At 38.5% G+C, this 20,362-nt stretch overlaps 1 long non-coding RNA gene across 1 annotated transcript in view; it reads left to right on the top strand.

Moving 5' to 3' along the window:
* The first annotated feature begins 2,439 nt into the window (after positions 1 to 2,439).
* The window catches only part of LOC119265804, a 51,041-nt gene continuing 33,118 nt past the window's right edge, over positions 2,440 to 20,362 (top strand). Inside the window, exon 1 of the long non-coding RNA XR_005131747.1 lies at positions 2,440 to 2,533. This is a non-coding gene — a long non-coding RNA (uncharacterized LOC119265804). The remainder of the gene's footprint in view (positions 2,534 to 20,362) is intronic.

Raw genomic sequence — 20,362 nt, forward strand, 5'->3', positions numbered from 1 at the left:
CATTGAATATTGATAGCTCTTCTAAAGAAGTGGTTCTTCTGTGATTTCTGTTCTTTCTGGCTGTTTGTATATGGATTTTTTTATGTTACTGTGGCTACACTTAAGTATTAATGTAGTTTCAAACAGACACATGCAGTGCTGTGCAGTCAGAGACTGTTCTTCATTTGTTTAATTTCCAGTCAAAACAGTCAGGAGATATTTTTGAGGAGATTAGACAGGGGAGTATCTAGCTTTTTTAGGGCCCTAAGCAGGATTTCTGGGGGGCCTTCAATTTTGCTAGCTGATGTTCTATAACATTTGATGGGGACTTGTAACAATAACTACCACAAATAAAGTTATGAAATAATTTTGGGAGAGGGAACACACCAAGAAATGAGACCCTTATACATTCTTCACCATATAAATTCAAACCTCTCCTTTCAGTTTTCCTTGACAAAAACTTTGCATCCCCCCTATACTCCCACTTTTCCATTACTGCTGTCTTTGCTGAACATTAAGGGAGTCCGGCTTCCTCGATCTCAGCAAGCTGCCCCAGAACTCCTGTCCAAGCTTCTCAGAATTTCTCCTCTGTCCACAGTTTTGGGTGTGGTCCAAACTCACAAACCTGTCTTAATAATCAAAATTTACAACCAAGTAATTGCGTGTTGCTGATGATTGAATGCTTCTTTGGGATTGTAATAACTTACCATTTGAATTAGAGATAAGATTCTCATTCAGGGGTCTGTCTCACAACAGTTTGCTTACCAAGCTAACTTTAAGCTTAGTTCAGTCTAACCCTGGTGGCAGTGGCGACAGTGTTGCTACTTTATTGGTATACATGTTTTACTTTCTACCTGTTTAGCTATGATTTCTTTTTCCTTCTTTGGCAACTCTTCCTCATGTTTCACGTAATTGGCTGTTCTTTATGAATATAAAACATTCTTCAGTATCTTCCTAAGTGTTGCCTTAAATGTGTTCTTGAGAAAGGTCCTAAGAAAGAGTCTACATCAGATTCATGGAGCATTCTTAAACTGCATAACTCTTTATGGCTTTGTGCTCTTCAGTGTGTGTAGATTCTGTTCTTGCCTAAGAACAAATCCCGAATAAGAAAATATTGATGAATGTCAGAATCTTTTTGAAAACTTCATAAGCAGGTTTTAAGAAGAAATTCATTCTTATTAACAGTTAATGAGTTGGTTAATGAGGCCCATTGTTTTCTTCTCATCTTCTCTGCTTTTTGGCTACAGATGTGTACAGTCTTTTGCAAGACATGAATAACCTGTTGCTTTTTTCCCCTAACTCAAACATCTTAGATAACATAATGGTACAATAATAACCCAGAAGTAGTTAGGAGGCTCAAAGCAGCTGCTTACAATGCTTATTAGGTTGAGCTAGTGCTTTCTTGAGGAAGAGGAAAGACAAAGGAAAATAAGTGAAGAGTTTCCAAAAGTGGAGTTTAAAAAGATCTAAAAAGATGAGTGGAAGGGACTCTTAACAACTGTGCAAGACCTGGTAGACCACAAAACCTGTTACCATCAAATAAACAGAACTTTCATCTTTGAGAGAGAGGAGCAAATTAAGCTCCACTTTTGCTTTAGATCTGAAAAAATCCAGTGTTTCTGTCCAATGTCTGAACTTAGGTCTGAAAAATATCCCTGCCCATTTCTTTGAAAAACTGTCATCACAGATATTATATTTAGTTGTTAAACCTTTTGTGTACGCTTCTCTTAAATATGTATATTTTCTTCTTAAAAAATAAATAACGTGTACTTCAAGGCTGCTTTGCCTGGAAATGAAACAAATGAAGGTCTCAGTACTGTATATTCAGAAACACAGAGAATGACGTACACACAGTTCTTACTAAACCTAAGTTGACAGTGGCTTGGAGCTTGTCTGGCTGGGCCTCCGAAAGCCTGGCCTTTGCATTCCAGCACTTGGACGAGGGGTAGCGGCTCTTATTGGAGCAGGAGGAAGTTTCTGCAGGGTGAGGATTATGCGCACTTTCCTTACGCCTCACCCCCCTCCCTCTGTCTCTTTTTCTCTCTTCTCTGCTGTGCTGCCTCCATAAACTACAACAGAGGAGCAAAGGAGTGCTGAAAAGCCTAAACCTGAAACTCAGGTGGACAGGCCTTCCACCATAGTTTTACAACCTTCGCTCTAGCCGGATCTTTTTCTTCTCTCTCTTCCCTCACTGCTGGCTCGCTCTTTCTGTTTTTTTCTCTCTCTTTTTTTTTGGCCCATATCATGTGGTAGAGGCTTAAGGAATCTCATTGGAGAAGAGGACGGGGAAGCAGTACAGCTGCACAGTGCTGAAGCCGGTGTTGAGCCTGACGGCTGCTTAAAGCGATTCCCCCTCGTGGATGAGGAGAAAGACAGTGGTGCTGGTGCGGTGGGGGTGTCTGCGCAAGTAGTTTGGGGTGGGGGGGGTTGTTAGGGGGGTTTGTTTCAATTCTGAACTTTCTTCACAGTCTACAGAACAGTTTGAAAAACTCTAAGCAGGACGAGCGAGAGTGCTTATTCTCCCTCGGCAGAGTTCAGCAGTCGCTCGGCTAAGGTAAGTGGAATCCTCTTCTCTGTTCACTCAGCTGCTTATCTTAAGTAAGGCAAGACAAAAAGGCCAGTGCATGTGTACAGGAACACACGCAGGACTAACAGATGTTCTATGAATCTTCTCCTTTGTTCTTTGGTGCTGTAATGTGGATTATTTGATTAATGAGCCCCTGCCTGGACTGTCTTTCTGCACTCTGTAAACAAACTCTCTCAAGCCTTATCTGCTGAACGGAGCCAGAGTCAGGGTGAAAAGACAGCTTTGTGCTACGGCTCCACACAAGTTAAGGTTCATGGCCTAGTATGACAGCTTAGGAGTTTGCTTCTTTTTTTTTTCGACTGAAAACACCGCTTTGTACCCATGACTTTTTTTCCTTATGCTTGATTTGTATGCGTTTAAATGTCATCAGATTATCAAGAGCTTTAGGAAAGTTTTCCTTTGATTGTGTGTGTAGTCAGTAGAAATGAATAACACTTAAAAAAACACGTTAAACCAAGCGTTGTTATACTTTCCTTAAAGCAGCGACCGCTTTAGAAAATTTGAAATGATTTATTAGTAACCTTCCAAATGTTTTCATGGTTTGATCTATAAAAATTATGGCAGTACATGTTAATAAATAATGCACATTATACATGTATAAGATATAATATGAATTGTCAGAATATCTACCTACATTGTGTCATTTGCTGCTACATATTGTTCATGAACGATTTCAGGCTTGATAAACAATAACAAAACTGTGTCTTATAAGCCTTATCAGTCAACCTTTTTTATAAAACATGTACAGTGAAGTTTTACAACAAACTGAATTAATAAAAGCTGTGGCTTCTTGTTTTTCGTGCAGTAAAAATAGTTTTTGGAATACGATAACTATAAACATTCCTGAAACTTTTCCAATAGTAACAATAAGCAAGAATTCTGTAAATCATGCCCCAACCTAGAATGCAGTTTGAAGGAAAGGAGGGAATGAAACAGGCTGGCCTGCTCTGGAGTGTTTAGCCTCGGATCCCGTGCTTTTGAATGTGAGGTCAAGTGTGGATCAGGCAAAGTTAAGTGGACTTCACTTGGGATTTGTGCAGATTAAAACTGTCATTCAAATTCTTATAATGATTATAATATTTGATTAAGTGTCATTACAGTCTAAATACATCAAACAGTTGTCTTGTGACCACGTCTGTTGCTCAAAATGGTGCTGTAGTTTATTGCAGTACACATTTAGACAGACTACTACTAATTTCTTTAAAATCGAATAGTAATAATAGTGATTAGCAAAGCAAATCACAGAAGCTGAAAGAAGAAAGGGTAAAGGGTATTTCAAAGTAAAGAGTATTTCATACTGATACTATATTGGAAAGCTACTGCTGACTTCCTTTGGCTGTCGATTGCAGTTAATATGTCAAGCCCAAAGAAAAGCATGGAAATTTGAAAGTTTGTCTAACCTCACTGGACAGTTGTTTGGGGAAATGACTTGACAAGAGCAAGCACTCTGTCAGTGTGCCTACGGTACTTCATTGATTTCCACAGGAAACATGCTCCGCGTTCTCCTATTATGTCCTTTCAGGCTGAGGGAATTTGTTTTTGTAAGCATACAAACAGAGTTACTCATTTCTATGTTATTTTATCGGTGTTACCAGTGATAACTGTAAGGAAAAGTGATACAATCTTGCCATTGTGAGGAATTGCCATCTGCTCTCTGTCCAGTTTCATTTTGACATTGCCGTTAAATCAGCTGGATGGATGTATGAAAAGTCAGAATGAAGTTTTCAGCTTATGCTGGCATGTAGTGGTGCAACTACATTGTTGAGAATATATAAATGATTAAATAATAGAGCTGTGATTAGAATATTAACTCTACAAAAACGACCTGCAGGAAGTCAATGCTGTTGTTGAGTGCACCTTTAAAAAAGAACCAATTGAATGCTCACATGGTTCTTTGCATGGTTGAGTGGTTCTTTGCCTGTTTTATATTGTTTAAAGAACCATTTCAAATCATTCTATACATCAAAAAAAGGGTTCCACTATTTTTACAAGGCAAATAATCTTTTGATACTATATAGAACCTTTTTTTCTGAGAGCCATCTTATTTCTTGTCATTGCCTGTGATTGCAACATAGTAGTATAATATTGTGAAATATATTACAGATATAATATGTATTGTAGATATATGAATACCACCTTAACTATCCTAATGCCATCGTGGTGAGTACTGAAGTGCAGAAAAAGAATCTCAAGTATTTTTCAGACCAAAAGGAGGCACCAAGAGTACAATGTCCAGTGTTAGACTAAGGAAAAAGGAACTCTGAAGAACTCTTCAGAGTTTTCACAGCCTTTCAAGACCAGTTTTTAAAAGCAATAAGAAGGGAGATAGCAAGAGAAAAGCTAATATTGCCTGTTGTTCTTGTTCATAGAGGGTTTTCAGCTGTGGGCGAAAGCCTAGTGTATAAAATAATGAGTTGTGTGCTCTCTGGTATTGATTAGTCTGACTCTGCATGAAGGCTATCAAATCCAAAAGTGTGGATTATGATATTATTGGGCTAGTTCACTATATATATATATATATATATATATATATATATATATATATATATATATATATATATATATATATAGTTCTTCTCTTTTTGGTTTAACCTCTTAAAATAACTGTTCTAGTAGTTTATAGTTGTCTGACTCTGCATGAAGGCTATGAAATCAAAAAGTGTGGTTTATGATATTAATGGGCAAGTTCACTAGTTCTTCTCTTTTTAGTTTAACCTTTTAAAATCATTATTCTAGTACTTTATAGTAGTTCTAGTAGTTTATAGATTCTTAGTTTATAGAAAGGTGTGTACTTTGAGGCCTTCACAATTTAAAGAGTTAAAATAACATTATAAACCTTAAAGGTCTGAAGCTTTACCAATTGTACAATGATAAAGCAGTCCACATATTGAAAAATTAAAATTAAACTAAAAACAAAAAAGGACAAAGTAAATATTAATGACTACAGTTAATTTACTAATCTTTCTAAGACATATTAAGACATTTCTAGCAACTATCAACCAATATTATTTTTCATGTGATCAAAATCACCGGTGTTTTTCTGTCAGAATACAACCGTCTATTATGACTTTGTTGAGTGTCAGAATAGCCTGTGTATTTGAGTCATTACTGCTAAAGTCTACAGTGATATAATGTTGTTAGGTCAGCATGAATAAGTTAGTACTTTGTATATGGTAAAAATTAGAACACTGCTCATGGCACTGGAGCCCTATTTAAGCACTGAAGGTTTACCTATTTATAATACTTACAGCTCAGTGAGACAGATGGGATGGGAGCTGAGCCCCACAGCACATAAAGAAAATAACAAAAATTCTATGTATATTGCATTACACATATTCTATGTATGTACATTTTAACAGCTTCTTAACCTCTACAAACTAATGTGGATGGCCCTCCAAAACATGTTTTAACTGATTTGGACTAACTAATTAAATACATTATTTGGCAAAGTGTTCCAAATTTCCAAAGCCAATTAAAGCGATATGAAGGGCAAATAGAAAGTAAAAGACCTGCAATCAAGTAAGGAAACTGTTGTTCCTGTTTCTCAGAAAAACAGCTGAGTAGCAACCAGATACTCAGTTGCGTGTAAAATAATGATTAATTTATAAATCAGTAAGTCATTTTCAAATAATAACGTTTTCATTTATCAAGTACTAATTTTATAATCAGTTACACTTCAAATGTAAATATTTCAATACTATACTGTAAAGAATGTCTCATCACCTCAACCTAAAAGATGCTTAATGTGGTAACAAGCAATTGAGCTGTTTTATTCAGTATAGTAATAAGTAATAAGTCATTTTTACAGTTAATTTCCATTTTTTTGTGTTTGAATTCTGCCATGTTGGTGACAACTGCTTTATGGTAGTGGATGGACATGGATGGACGGATGGATGGATATGACTGGTCACCTTGATGATGTTTGAGGTTTATCATTTTATTTTAAACCAAAAGTAAATCATCAAGAGAAGAATAAAGCCCAACACACATGTACCACTGCAGGTCTTGAGCAGTTACTTGTTAGAACCATTTGAGCTGGTGGACCATTTTAAGTGTGTGTATAAGCTATTAGCGAGAAAGGATCAATATCATACTAAGGTTCTGTGGCTTCTAACAATATCAGAACTTTTTGGGTGCCAAATAGAACTTTATACCAAAAATGAATCATCAAGAGAAGAATAGAGCCTAACAAACTACAGATCATGTACCACTACAGTTCTTTATGTTACTGGGAGTTTTTTTTTTGAGCTGTTATTTGTTTTCTTCTACTTGAATTTTCTTTAGAAAGGTACTTTTTCTTGAGTTATTATTTTACCTCAGTAACAATGATTTAAATTGAGTATTGGTTTAGGTTAAATACTCACCTTTTTCACTCATATGTGGAATAAATATAGCTTGTCATCACTGTTGGTGCAAACCCTTGTATCTCCATCTTTTTTTTTGCATAATTTGAAAACCACAGTTACCCTTTGCATTGTGTTAAAATTTCATGATGAATAGACCTAAAGGCAATGGTCCAAAATGAAAATATGAATAAACTTCCATTATGTTTTATAACTTATTGACGTTTTCCTTCTCTTGCAAAGCTACTGTTTTGGAGATGCTCCGACAGTGATGATATACAGGTGTTTTCTACTGTTTTAGTAATGTCCAGCACTCTCATGTGACCAGATCATCTGGTTTAAAGTGCCTGTAATGTGTCAGTGTACAGACTCAGTACCCGAGGTTTTGAAGCCCCAATGCGGGCTGTAAGAAGAGCCGTGCGTAATGACAACCACGCTGTCTTAAGCTGGCCCCAGCCATCAATACTGGGTTAAAAAAGAGGAAGAGAAAACACAGAGCTAGAGTTTCAGAGGAATACGTCTCCTCCAGGCCACCGCTGAAGCCCTACTGTAATCCTTGAATAGATCCTCCAAATGACAGAGCGCTGATGTCATGCTCTTCTTCTGTGTTTGGGTAGCTGGCAGCCGTGCCACCGCTGCAGAGCCAGTGCTCTCCGCTCAAGGCCAGCACTCTGCCGAACGGGGACAGATGTGCTTCTGATCTGCTGGATTTCCACTTAATTCATTTCATATTTGACATTACCACCATCCTAATCACAAATCCACACGGTTACATCAGCACAGATGGAAACCGGGCCTTTTTTTCTCTTTTCTTTTCTTCCTTTTCTCTTTTACAACGAGTATACATGTCAAGGAAACAAGTAAATATGGAGAGTCAGTTGTAACCAGTACTGACAGTGCCACCATAGAGGCCATATTTTCTTAATTTCACACTTTTTAAGGGTAACAGTGGCTTAACCCTTTAAACGCCAAAGGCATATTTATTCCCTAAGACTGACTAGATTCTAAACTCTAAACTCTACATAGTATCCAAAAAGGTTCCATGACTTGTAACAAGAGTTTAATCCTTTGGGTGCTATGTAGAACCATTTTATAGGACAGTATGCAACATGTTGGAAAAGAGCCATTTAGCCATTTAAAGAACATTTATGCTTTTAAATGGGTCTTTGAGTGTTCATGCTTCTCTATACATACTCATTGACTTCACTAAAAACCCTTGAAGAACCATTTTACGGGTATACATATACTCTTAGCAAAAAAGGTTCGATATCATGCTAAGGTTCTATGGCTTCTAACAAAAGCATAACCTTTGGGATGCTATTTGGAACCAGAACAGTTTTTTATCAATGAAAACTTTGAGACATTAAAATCATTTATGCTTTCATATGGTTCGTTGATTGTTTATGCTTCTACAGATAACCATTGACTTTACTAAAAAACCCTTGAAGAATCATTTGAAAGTTATACATATACTTTTAGCAAGAAGGTCCAGTATGGAGCTATGGTTCTGTGGCTTTTAACAACAGCAAAGCCTTTTGAGTGCCATATAGAACCAAAAAAAGTTCTTTATGAATGAAAACTTAGAGAAGAACCATTTATGCTTTCAGATGGTTTTAGAGTGTTTATGGTAGATAAACTTTGCTTTTACTAAAGAACTCTTAAAGAACCGTTTTGAGCATGTATGCTCTTACAATAATGTAAAGCTTTTTGGTGCCAAGTTAAACCATTTAAAAAATGTTTCTATAAAAATATTTACAACATAGTTTTCTATCTTAGAGAAGAACAATTTAAGTTTTCAAATGGTTCTATGAGTATTTATGGTTCTGTAGTTTTATATATAACCATATACTTTAACAAAAACCTTTGAGGAATAGTTTTAAGGGTGTATTAGTTTCATAACAGTTACCAAAAATAGTTAATAGTTGTAGTGAATAATGAGTCTTAGATCAACCATTAGACGTCACTACTATCAACTACTGGCTTGAGTTATTAGTTGTTTTACTGTGCTGTTCAAATGTAATAATATGCATAATTACATAGTAGTTACATATGAATTTAACTCACATACTAAATTACATTTATATTAAATTTACAGTCCAAATTGTAAAGTTTTCAGAAACATGGCAGACAAGAAAAGGATCCTTTTTCTTTTTGCAAAACTGTGAACGACAATAACGTTCCATCAAATTTGAATTTTAATAACCAAGAGTAAAAATTAATTATACTAAACTAACTGAAGTAGAGGCGTTTTCTGCTGTGTACCTTATAACTGCGCATAATGTTCATTATTTCAAGAACTTTACAGGAGACGTGTTTCTGTTTTTTTACAGGCAGTTCAGTTTTCAGACTAAGCTGAACACACAGATAGAGAAGACTGCTTTGTCCAGAGATGATAGCTGCAGGTTATTTTGCCGCTTTGCTCCCCACCCCATCCCCCCCATCACTGTCTGACTCAACATCCTGATCCTTATTCGACCTCTTTTCATTGGTCAGCATGCAGCTGTGACATCATTAGAAAGAGGGAAGTCCCTGTCTGTCACTCTATTGTTGTCAAACCTGATGACCCCTGCTGTCTGTGGCTGGTGTGTGTTTGGGGGCGGGGGGGGGTTTGGGGGGTGCTGGAGAAGAAGGCAGAAGCGAGGCCAAGGGAAAGTGTGTCAGGGTCACACGACACGTGTGTTTTGCCCGTCGCAATCAGCCTACTGACCTGCCCAGTCAGGAGGCAATTAGCGAATATCAGCCGAAGAGATTTCTTTGTTTCCTTTGGCCTGTATACATTCCTGTATATTGGCAAAGTGGTCACTTTTGTGTCCTTTTGACTGAGCGTTTTTGAATTGCTCCCTTGGCGGCAACTGACCTGCAGACAAATTTTTACTTGCTCAAAAGAGCCATTTAATAAAAAAAAAAATTTATTTCCCTCTAATAGACAAGTATTTTAACTGTGAGCATTTCTTTTTGTTGTAGATGCCGGACGTTGGTGGACTTGACATATATTTGAGTATTACATTTTTTAGGAATTTCAGATGGTTCTGTGGGTGTTCCTGTTTATATAGATAAACATTGCCTTTTCTACAGAACTCTTAAAGAACCATTTTAAGGGTGTACAGTTTTAAAAAAAAGTGTTCTATGAAGTACCACAAAAAGATTCTGTATCTTCTTACAATAGTGGAATGTTTTTAGGTGCAAAGTTAAACCATTTAAAAAAGTTTCTATCAAAAATGATTCATAGTTTTCCATCTTGGAGAAGAACAGTTTAACCCTACAAAGAATTATTTATGCTTTCAAATTTCTTTGAGTGTTTTTGTAGTTCTTGGTATAACTATTACTTTAACTAAAGAACCATAATTTTAGGGGAACGTAACAGGTGTATTAATTTTGTAATACTTACCAAATAATTTGTAGTTGTTACTAAATTAGTCTTATATTAACCCTTAGAAGTCATTACTATGAACTACTATTAAAATGTTATAATATATGTAATTACTAAATGATTATGTATTAATTAGCAATACATTCTAAATTACATTCACATTAGTTTTACAGTCCACATTGAAGAGCTTGAGTCTGCGCTTCTGACTGGCAGAAAATGTAAAGCATTTTCTTTCTGGCAAACTGCAGAGGAACATAACTTCTTATAAATTTTGAATCATAAAAAAAACTTTGGCAAAAACAAATGTAATATTGATTTGTTTAGAATCAGCTTTTTGGAAGGATGTTTCAGTAAGCTATAAGAGAGTTAATTATGCTAATTGAACTGAAGTAGAGGCATTCTCTGCTATGGACTTCATTTAATAACTAAGCGTAATGTTCATTCAAGTTTCTTTTAACAAATTGGCAAGATGGTCACTTTGCTGTCCTTTTAATAAGACAACTGAGCTTAAAGATGACTGAGTTTTTCGCTTGGCCATATATATATATATATAACCCCAATTCCAATGAAGTTGGAATTTATGTAAAACATAAATAAAAACAGAATATGATGATTTGCAAATCCTTTTAAACCTATATTTAATTGAATACACTACAAAGACAAGATTTAATGTTCAAACAGATAAACTTTATTGTTTTTTGCAAATATTTACTCATTTTGAATTTGATGCCTGCAACACGTTCCAAAGAAGTTGGGGCAGGGGCAACAAAAGACTGGGAAAGTTGAGGAATGCTCAAAAAACACCTGTTTGGAACATTCCACAGATGAACAGGTTAATTGGAAACAGGTGAGTGTCATGATTGGATATAAAGGGAGCATCCCTGAAAGGCTCAGTCGTTCACAAGCAAGGACCGGGCGAGGTTCACCACTTTGTGAACAACTGCATGAGCAAATAGTCCAACAGTTTAAGAACAATGTTTCTCAACATGCAACTGCAAGGAATTTAGGGATTTCATCATCTACAGTCCATAATATCATCAAAAGATTCAGAGAATCTGGAGAAATCTCTGCAAGTAAGCGGCAAGGCAGAAAAACAACATTGAATGCCCATGACCTTCGATCCCTCAGGCGGCACTGCATTAAAAACCGACATCATTCTGTAATGGATATTAACCACACGGGCTCAGGAACACTTCAGAAAACCACTGTCAGTGAACACAGTTCGTCGCTCCATCTACAAGTGCAAGTTAAAACTCTGCACATTCCACACGTGTTACAACAGCGTGGCTTCATGGTAAAAGAGTGCGGGTACTAGACTGGCCTGCCTGCAGTCCAGACCTGTTTCTCATTGAAAATGTGTGGCGCATTATGAAGCGCAAAATGCGACAACGGAGACCCCGGACTGTTGAACAACTGAAGTTGTACATCAAGCAAGAATGGGATAGAATTCCACCTACAAAGCTTCAACAATTAGTGTCCTCAGTTCCCAAACGCTTATTGAGTGTTGTTAAAAGGAAAGATGATGTAACACAGTGGTAAACATGCCCCTGTCCCAACTTCTTTGGAACGTGTTGCAGGCATCAAATTCAAAATGAGTGAATATTTGCAAAAAACAATAAAGTTTATCCGTTTGAACATTAAATATCTTGTCTTTGTAGTGTATTCAACTGAATATAGGTTGAAAAGGATTTGCAAAGCATCATATTCTGTTTTTATTTATGGTTTACACAACGTCCCAAATTCATTGGAATTGGGGTCATATTTACATATATATATATATATATATATATATATATATATATATATATATATATATATATATATATATACACAACGATATTCACACCCATCCAAATCATTGAATTCAGGTTTTCCAGTCACTTCCTTTTACACAGGTTTATAAAAACCAAGCACCTAGGCCTGCAGACTGCTTCTACAAACATTTGTGAAAGAATGGGTCTCTCTCAGGAGCTCAGTGAATTCCAGCATGGTACCGTGATAGGATGTTACCTGTGCAACAAGTCCAGTTGTGAAATTTCCTCCCTACTAAACATTCTACAGTCAACTGTCAACGGTATTATAACAAAGTGGAAGCGACTGGGAATGACAGCAACTCAGCCATGAAGTTGTAGGCCACATAAAATGACAGAATGGGGTCAGGGATGCTGAGGCGCATAGTGCAAAGAGGTCACCAACTTTCTGCAGAGTCAATCACTACAGACCTCCAAACTTCATGTGGCCCTCAGATTAGCTCAAGAACACTGTAGAGAACTTCATGGAATGGGTTTCCATGGCTGAGCAGCTGCATCCAAGCCTTACATCACCAAGTGCAATGCTAAGCGTCAAATGCAGTGGTGTAAAGCACCGCCACTGGACTCTAGAGCAGTGGAGACGTGTTCTCTGGAGTGACAAATCATGCTTCTCTCTCTGGCAATCCGATGGATGAGTCAGCATCAAGAGATTTTGGACAATTTCATGCTCCCAACTTTGTGGGAACAGTTTGGGAATGGCCCCTTCCTGTTCCAACATGACTATGCACCAGTGCACAAAGCAAGGAACTTGACTGGCTTGCACAGAGTCCTGACCTCAACCCAATGGAACACCTTTGGGATTAATTAGAGCGAAGACTGCGAGCCAGGCCTTCTTGTCCAACATCAGTGTGTATATATGTATATGTACACATACATTGATTTAAGTGGATGTTGTGAAAGGAGAAACAGGCAGTTGGGTTGTACAGGGATAAATTGCTGGCTAGCCAGTGGGGCCAAGATCCCAGAAGCCTCTGACAGCCAGGGGCCTCACTGGGAGCCTCAGACCACAAGGCCTGTAGGGGCTTGAGACAATCCAATGTAGATGCAAACATTACTAAATGAATCGCTACTGAATATGAACAAATGAATATAGTGAAAAAGGAACATTCTCTGTTCTCAGGCCCCCTGGGTTTATTTTAATCATTACTGAGTTATGGGATAACGTTGTTGCTATATAAATGGGTGTTAGCATTTACACTAAGGTGCATGCAGGACCTTCTGTTTTTTTTTTTGTTTTTTGCACAATTCAATTGGGCTTAAAAGACAAAGAGAAGAAATCAGGTTTGTTTTCAGGCATGTAAATCTATTACAATGTACACACACTCAATATTGGCTATTAATGGTTTTCAAAATAAAGTAGCACAGATGAACACAAAGTCATTTTTATGCCCTTTTTTAATGCAGTTTTAGTTCTGATGTATCATTGTTAAAGTTCAGGGGTTGCAGAGAAGTTTGTGCCCGTGGGCCATAAAGAGATACATCCCTGGTTTATGGAAAGGTTTATCATTAATAAAGACACTGGCAGGTCCTGTTGTGAGCTACAATAGTGTGGACAGAGGGATGAGTCCATCGCACAGCTCCTGTCCTCACTTTCCCCTGTCAGAGGGATTCCCTCTAATAGGGTGGCAGTTTTATTAACAATTCAGATGGAAATCAGGGGTGAGAGAGGAGCAGCTTCACACATAAACTTGTGAGTGAGTGAGTGAGTGAGTGAGTGAGTGAGTGAGTGAGTGAGTGAGTGAGTGAGTGAGTGAGTGAGTGAGTGAGTGAGTGTGAGAGAGAGAGAGAGAGAGAGAGAGAGAGAGAGACCCTGCTGTGGTTTAAGACACTGCCTGCAAGAGCCCGGAGCACCAGACATTCAAATGAAAAGCAAGCACATTCTTATGCTGCACAAAAAGACCACGAGGGAGAGAGAGAGAGAGAGAGGGGGGAGACATAAAGGGCAGACAGATCTAGAAAAAAAGAGATAGAAAGAAGTCAGTGAGAGAAACAAAGTGGAAGAGTTAAAAGAGAGACAGACAGAAAATGATAAAGGGGAGAGAGCGATAAAGCAGAGACAGAGAGAGAGAGAGAGATAAAGGGGAGACATAGAGAGATAAAGGGGAAACAACAGACAGACAGAGATAAAAAAGAGACAGAAAAAAGATAGAGAGAGATAAGGGGGAGACAGACAGAGAAAGAGAGAGAGAGGAGACAGAAAAAAGATTAAGGGGGGACAGACAGAGATAAAAGGAAGACAGATAAATAAAAGGGAGACAGAGAGATAAAGGGGAATGGACAGAGAGAGAGAGATAAAAGGAAGACAGAGGAAAGTAAAAGGGAACCAGACAAAGCGATAAAGGGGAGACAGAGATGAACTGGAGACAGACAGAGAAAGAGAGAGAGAGAGAGGAGACAGAAAAAAGATTAAGGGGGGACAGACAGAGATAAAAGACAGATAAATAAAAGGGAGACAGAGATAAATGGGAATGGACAGAGAGAGAGAGAGATAAAAGGAAGACAGAGGAAAGTTAAAGGGAACCAGACAAAGTGATAAAGGGGAGACAGAGATGAACTGGAGACAGACAGACAGACAGAGCGAGAGAGAAAGAGAGAGAGAGAGGAGACAAAAAAGATTAAGGGGGGACAGACAGAGATAAAGGAAGACAGATAAATAAAAGGGAGACAGAGAGATAAAGGGGAATGGACACAGAGAGAGATAAAAGGAAGACAGAGGAAAGTAAAAGGGGAACCAGTCAAAGTGATAAAGGGGAGACAGAGATGAACTGGAGACAGACAGACAGACAGAGCGAGAGAGAAAGAGAGAGGAGACAAAAAAGATTAAGGGGGGACAGACAGAGATAAAAGGAAGACAGATAAATAAAAGGGAGACAGAGAGATAAAGGGGAATGGACACAGAGAGAGATAAAAGGAAGACAGAGGAAAGTAAAAGGGAACCAGACAAAGCGATAAAGGGGAGACAGAGATGAACTGGAGACAGACAGACAGAGAGAGAGAGAGAGAGAGAGAGAGAGAGGAGACAAAAAAGATTAAGGGGGGACAGACAGAGATAAAATGAAGACAGATAAATAAAAGGAAGACAGAGAAAAGTAAAAGGGAACCAGACAAAGAGATAAAGGGGAGACGGAGAGGGGAAGAGAGAGATAAAAGGAAGACAGAGAAAAAGAAAAGAGAGACAGAGAGATAAAGGGGAGACAGACAGAGAGATGAAGGGGAGATGGACAGCAAAAAGAGAGACAAAAACGAGGAGACAGACAGAGAGGGGAAGTAAAGGCACGAGAGAAAGGGGGCAGACAGAAAAAAGATAAAGGGAAGACATAGAGAGAAATGACAGGGAGACAGAAAATATGAGATAAAGGTGATGGAGATAGCGAGGGATAAAGGGAAAAGAGGCAAAAAGAGGAGAATGAAATACAGAGTAAAATAGAGGAGAGATGTTAATGGAAAGAGAGAGAAAATGGGAATTAAAAATAATGTGAAGACTAAACTCCATCAGTTTCTCCTAACATGAATCCGAATTTTGCTTCTGCTTTTAGAATCAGATTTTGAATATAAATTCACATTTAGTGATCCAGATATCAGTTCAGACATCTTTTCATAGTGACTTCAGCAGCCATGAACGTTTCACTGTTACACTAATCTGCTCCTCTGGGTCACAGCTGCACTGACATACTGCAGGAGTCCAAGCTGAAAGGAATGATATAAACTAAATTTATTCAAATGTGGGCAGAATTTTCACATGAATAACATGATAGGATAATATGTGTCTTATGAATAATATATTACACATCACAGTACATCACATCAGCACAGTTGCTGCTAAACATAAGTAAACTTAAGTTGATGTAATATAAATTATGTGTGTAGAAATGATCACATTTGAATAATACATCACAGTGTTCAGTCTTTGTGTGCATGGATGTGGAGGAGACAGTGAATAGTTCCTCATTTGTTTACTTGTTTGTGTCACATTTCCCATCTTGTCATGTAAATGGAGGGCATTTAGCCGCTTTTAAGGTCATTAAACATACAATTGTGTTTTGTTAGCTCAGCTAACGCAGTGAAAGCGTCCTATTGTGACTCTGGTGTGATCTGAGCTGAAGGGAACAGTCAGTTGAATTGTTTGTTGGTTTAAGGACTTTCTACGCTGCATAGCCTGTCATATGATATGTTTGTCAATTTTCACTGTACTGTAAAGAACAGAGGTATAAGATTAAAGCAATAAGCTAAGGGAGGCTATGGGTTACTGCAGTTTTATCAAGGGAAGGGTGCCCAAAACTCCCTTCCCTGTGATAAAAGTAATTTCAAGTGGCTTATTGTTTTTATAAACAGCAGCAAACATGAAATATAATAAAATACACAATTGTTCAGAAAATAATTTGTTATTATTAATAATCATCAACATAAAAAAGAAATGTAGTTCCTTTAGAGTATGGTATATTGTTGCCACGCAACCAAGTACTAAATTAGGAGAACATGGTGTTGCCTATCACTGTATACTGCTGTCATTTCATGATTTTTTTTAACTTTTTGTCATATAACAATGAACACATGATAACACAGTACTGTTTAATGCAAAAAGCTTTGCTTTATAAGTACCTTTTGGTCACCAAATTACCACCGTGAGTCTTATTCAGTAATCAGTCCAGCTGTTCTCATGCTGGGGCTGAATATCAAATGGCTCCCCGCTCCCTACATAGTGCATTACGTTGTAATTTAAATACTGGATCCTGCAGCCCAACAGTGCAAAATATAGCAAAGAAAGAGTCATTTGGGACTTATAGCCAGATGTTAGATAAAGTCAGATAGACAGAGAGAGATAAAGGGAAGACCGACAGAGAGAAAAGGATAAAGAGGAGACAGACAAAGAGAGAAAAAGGGAGACATAAAGAGAGCTGAAGGGGAGACAGACAGAGATGAGGGAGAGACAGAGAGAGAGATGAGGGAGGGACAGACAGACAGAAAGATAAAGGGGAGACAGAGAGAGAGATGAGGGAGAAACAGAGGGATAAAGGGGAGACAGACAGATAGCGGAGGGAGGGGCAGACAGACAGACAAAGGGAGATATGAGGGAGGGACAGACAGAAAGAGAGAGATAAAAGGGAGTGAGACAGAGAGATGAGGGAGAGATAGAGAGAGAGAAAGAGATGACGGAGGGACAGAGATAAAGGGGAGACAGGGAGAGATAGAGAGACAGAGAGAGAGGAGGGGGAGACAGACTGACAGAGAGATAAAGGGGAGGCAGACAGAGAGAGAGTCAGAGAGAGATGAGGGAGAGACAGACAGATAAAGGGGAGACAGACAGAGACACGCAGAGAGATATGAGGGAGAGACAGACAGAGGCACACAGAGAGAGAGAGATGAAAGACAACAGAGAGAGATGAGGGGGAGACAGACTGACAGAGAGAGATAAAGGGGAGACAGACAGAGAGAGAAATATGAGGGAGAGACAGAGAGAGATAAAGGAGTAACAGACAGGGAGGGAGAGACAGAGAGAGATGAGGGAGAGACAGACTGACAGAGAGATATAAAGGGGAGACAAAGAGAGAGATGAGGGAGAGACAGAGACAGAGAGATATAGGGGCAACAGACAGAGAGAGTGTTGAGGGAGAGACAGACAGAGAGATGATGGAGAGACAGAGACACGGAGAGAGATGAGGGAGAGGCGGAGATAAAGGGGTGACAGACAGAGATGAGGGAGAGACCGACAGAGAGAAAGAGATGAGGAAGAGTCAGACAGACAGGGAGAGAGATGATGGAGAGACAGAGACACAGGGAGAGAGATGAGGGAGAAACGGAGATAAAGGGGTGACAGACAAAGATGAGGGAGAGACCGACAGAGAGAAAGAGATGAGGAAGAGTCAGACAGACAGGGAGAGAGATGATGGAGAGACAGAGACACAGGGAGAGAGATGAGGGAGAGACAGACAGTATCATGATTGGCTCTTCCCACTCCATGTGCTTTTTGTTTTGATCTTCCATGTGTGTTTGTTTTGATCCAGCCCCCTTGTTTAGACTCCACCCCTGATTGTCTCCACCTGTGTTTCCACCTCTCCCTCATTTACCCTGTGTATTTAAGCCTTGTGTTTGCCCCTTGTGTTTGCTGGTCTTTGTCTGAATTGTTATCTGCTGTGGTGTTTGTACTGTTCTAGTTGTACTGTTTGTATGTTGGATTCTGGTTTGTCTGTCATGTCTGCCTCTCGATCAGTCCATGTTGGCTCTATGACCCTGGACCGTCTTGACTATGACCCTGGATTTGACCATAGTAATTCTCATTTATCTCTGCATATGCGTCCGCCTCCTCGCTCCCCGTTGCAGACAGAGAGAAATAGTTGAGGTAGAGAGACAGAGAGACACAGCGAGAGAGATGAGGGAGAGACAGAGATAAAGGGGCGACAGACAGAGAGAGATGAGGGAGAGAGACTGACAGAGGAAGACAGGAAGAGTGAGGCAGAAAAAATATTGGTCATAGGTGGTCAGTTCATTGCAGTTCAGCAGCTTTTTTTGTTTGATGTGCAAATGTTCTTTTTTGTCTCTTTCCTCTTCTCAGTGAGACTTCTTAACAGCTACACATCCTTTCAGACCCATAGCACTGAGTAGTCCTCTCACAGTGGAAGGATGGACAGAAACACCATTGGATTTTTTCTGATCTGAATCAATAGTGGAGCTTGATTTTCTCCTCTCTCTCAAAGACGGAAGCTTGCAGGGCTGTTCAGGAGGTCTTAGCAGTTTTGGTGGTCTACAAGGTCAGATGTTTGGAGTCCTGTTTTCTCTGAATCATTTAATCAGTTTTTAAAGGGTGGTCTCTGAAAATTGCACAATACTGTATATTGACTAAATTTAACATTACTTTGGCCAAGAAGTCATATTGGTGTTTGAAAATATTCTGAGTGTTTATAGTTTTTGTGTTAAGACAGTTGTTAGCTGGTCGCTCATGTCTGTGTGGTTGAGAGAGTATATGAGACACAGACAAGGAGAGAGAGAAAAGTATGGGCAAGAGAGCCTCAGAGAAAGAGGTGATCTATTGTTGTGCTGCTGTGACAGTGGCTGTGCAGGCTGACAGACTGCGTTATCATTCCTCAGGCCGGTCTCTGTCTGGCCCCTGCAGCACAGCCTGATGCGCTGATGGCCCCATAAATAATGCATAGGGTGGACTCAACCGTCGGCCCCCAAGAAAATCACAACTGCTCCTGGCTTTACTGTCTACTGTGAGTCACACATTTGGACAAAGCTTGAGAACATATTTGACTCCTGTCAGAGAGTCAGAAACACTGCAACAGCTTTAAAAAGTTTATGTCCATTACATCACAGAGTGCATTTCTAGCCTGTGCGGTCAAAGTCATTAGCTGGGTCACGTTGTCTGCTGTCTTCACGCTGACGCATTATAGTTGTCTGTGCTACAGTCTCGATTTGTCTGATAATACATCATCCCTGTCAGAAGAATATAACCTTATAATATTATAAGAGAAGGAAAATGTTCTTAACATCTGCTAATGAAATGTGATTTATTCTAAGTAAAAGTGGACCATTTCTGTCTGTCCATTTATTGTGAAATGTTCAGAAGGGCAGTGGGTATAATCAGATGATATAAAGACAAAAACAATTTTTTTTTGTTCTATCGTTTGATAACAGCAGCTGTGATTTGCATTGAAAATTTCATGACTAAAGGATCAATAGAAGTGCTTTAAAAATACTTGGAATAAAATCTTGTTACATTAGCTTACATTTTATCTCCTATAAAATGACCAATTTTGAGATGTACATTTTTGCTTCTTTTTTCAGACTGTGACAAAATGCAAATAATGAATTTATGACTGTGCATTGTGAATGCTATTGAACATATTCTCATAAAGAATTAATACACATTAAGACACATTAAATTCATGGATTTGTGTTGAACATTTTGAAGTAAAGGTTCTTTTAAGTATGATCATGTATATGTAAAAGTTTGAACGCCTCTGGTAAATATGAATGATTTTCTAAGTGAAAATGAGTAAACACATCTTCTAATATGACCCTTTCCTGAGTTTAACCTATTCGAAAAAAATTAAACATAAAATGTAAAATGTGCCATTGCACAGGCCTCATATTTTAATGTTATTTTTTATCCACTTATAAAATCAACAAAATGTGCTATTTGACCCGGGGCGGATTTCACAAAGCAGGATTTCCCTGTTTAGCTAGAAGCCTGAAGTTAAACCTGTCCAATAGGACAAGAGTGGAGGGACATTCTCATTGGATTGTCCTCATTTTAGGATTAGTAACACCCCTA

Source organism: Pygocentrus nattereri, chromosome 17 (genome assembly GCF_015220715.1).
Source record: "Pygocentrus nattereri isolate fPygNat1 chromosome 17, fPygNat1.pri, whole genome shotgun sequence".
Taxonomy (NCBI): Eukaryota; Metazoa; Chordata; class Actinopteri; order Characiformes; family Serrasalmidae; genus Pygocentrus; species Pygocentrus nattereri.